The sequence below is a fragment of the Numida meleagris genome, chromosome 2 (genome assembly GCF_002078875.1).
Source record: "Numida meleagris isolate 19003 breed g44 Domestic line chromosome 2, NumMel1.0, whole genome shotgun sequence".
NCBI lineage: Eukaryota > Metazoa > Chordata > Aves > Galliformes > Numididae > Numida > Numida meleagris.
Genome location: NC_034410.1, coordinates 288,922 through 291,648, shown reverse-complemented (window position 1 = coordinate 291,648; position 2,727 = coordinate 288,922).

Sequence of the window (2,727 nt, the reverse complement as noted above, 5' to 3'; positions counted from 1 at the left end):
CCTCTCCCTCTCCTCTCCTCTCCCTCTCCCTCTCCCTCTCCTCTCTTCTCTCCTCTCCTCTCCCCTCCTCTCTCATACAGACAAAATATTTAAGATGACCTCAGTCACAGTAAATGATTAGTTGATCATTTATTACTAAGAAGAAATATCTTTAACAGCTAAATAACCAAAAGAAGGAGAGGTAAGAGTGACATGGTGAAGTTCTCTAGGAGTATTTAAATCCCAGCCAGGAGTGGGAACTCATTTGTTTGAGCTGAAGAGAGTAGTAGCATAAGAAATACCCCAGGAGATCTCACTTGGACTTCCAATTACCACCTCATCAAGGAATAAGTCTTGTGTCATGCTGACAGTCTCAGTGCAGAAGTGTGGGCTATTGCAGCACAGATGCAATGGCATTAGGCACCTTATTTCACAGCTGGATCTCCTCTGGATACCTGTATGACAGATTCCAAATTGGTCATAAATTCAAGACCAAATATTCATAGGTCTTGTGCTGATCAGTTAGTCATAGTGGTTCTGTGCAACCCTGAAGTCCAGCCTTACAATTTTAGTGAACGTTAAGACCAAGTAGTTGGGTGATTTAATAGACTAGACATAAAAAATAATATTTGATACTACCATTAATGATACGTGATTAATAATAAAAATAGTTTCAGTATTTCCTCTTGATTCCACACAGTTATTGCTCAGAATATTTATCTGGTATAATCACTTTTTATTTTTGTATCTATCCTGGCACATATACTTACTCATATCCCCAGAATTACTTGGCATGGATGTTTCTTTGCTAATATAATCAAACCTAGAGGATTATCTAGCAAAATATATCAGCTAACTTTTCAAACTGCTAATTAAAGTGACATTGTGTTAAATATAAACACACTAAAACTTCCTGGTAGAGTCTGTGGGTAAGACTCACAGGTGGTGTCAATAACTCCTAAGATTCCACCTACTTCCAGTGGCATTTGCCAGATTTGCTCTTGCAGCGGTGTGGAGTCAGTAAATTTAACAGTTTCTGATATTACTACCATGTTGGTGGCGTTTCCCCACCACCACTCATTTCTATTCATTGGCTTTTCTTAGCTCTGTACTTGTAAATTCTTTAGAAAATCCCTGTTTGAAATCTAATATTCAGAACCGAGTACTGAGACATGTCTCTGCATATAACATATCCCTGTGTGCTAGAGAATAAACAGGAAAAACAATCTTAAAAAAAAAGCAGAATCATTGAAGTGTTGTAGGCTATCACTAGAAACATCTCCAAAGTAGAAATTCCGATCACAGTGTTGCTTTTTTAAAAAAAAGAACGAGTGTGGATGAGTGTGCAGGAAGAAGATCCATGTAAGCTCCTTCCAAGTATGTCATCTCTGTGTTCAAACACGGTGGCCCAGCACCTGTCTCCTCCATCATCCTCTCACTTGTCTGAAAGAGAGAGGAAGAAATCCAAGGAAAGTTCAGTGTGAAGCATAGATCTTCTCTGGCAGCTGTAAGGCATGGAAAAAGACTGCAATGTGGGACAACATGGTCACATCCTTCCCATGCTACCAAAACAAAGGTATATGTTAAACAAAGCACTCCCTCCATAACCACCTGGCTCTAAACCACAGGCTCCAGCTCATGCTTTAGCCATAAACCATGAAATGGTACTTAATTTGGTCATATCTTTTTAGTAGGTAAGAAAGAATTTCTATTTACAGCTGAGGAAAAACTTTCTGCATACTCAAACCTCCAAAAGGTGCCACTTGAAAACATAGTAGGTAAGGACATTCGGTTGGTTATTAGGAAAAATTTCTTCTCCAAAAAAGTTCTTCTCCAAACGGGCTGCCCAGGGAGGTGGGGAAGTAGTCACCATGCTTGGAGGTGTTCAAGAAATGTTTAGATGTTGTACTAAGGGACATGGTTTAGTGGGGAAATATTGGTGGTAGGTGGATGGTTAGACTGGGTGATCTTGGAGGTATTTTCCAACCTTGGTGATTCTGTGATTCTATGAAAATACATGTTTAGATCTGAAAGCATATGTTCTTTCACCCCAAAAACACAACAACAAACAACCCAAGAACTTCCCTGCAAGCATCATCACAGTTTTATAGTCATAAAGAGAAAATGAATGAATATTAAAAAATAACAACAACCAAAAATCAGTCTAGAAAAAAAAAATTCATTCTCATAAATGTTGTTTCTTTGCAGCTTTTTTAGTCTTTTTTTTTTTTTTTTTTTTTGAGTAAGCCAATAACATGTTTCCAGAACCTTTTATGTTAGTTAGGAAAGAAAATATAAACGTTCATGAAATTAAATTACCTTAAGTAAAGATAAGGCTGTTGTAGGAGAGAATGTTAGAGCCCAAGAGTTCCTATTCTTGTGTGGTTTTCTTTGTGAAAGAAGGAAATAGCAATTAGAAATATTGCAGCTGGACCTGTTTGAATGATCGTCCCCAGATGTAGCACGCCAGTTTGTTGCATCTGATCCCATTCCAGCAGGCTGATAGAGTAACTAGCAATGTACAAGCTTGTCTTGGGCAGATTTCAACCTACTGGCAGATTACAATTCCCAGAAAATGTAAAGCAGCTGTTCCGTAAGGGAAATGTTTTACATCTGCCCTACCTTGTTCTGAGCCAGTGAAGGAAGTCTTATGACAGAGAATAATCTAGAAAAACAGGTTTATTGGAAAGTCATACTATTAAACTACTGGTGTTCTTTTTAGCCATGTTATGTCAACAACAGCACCTG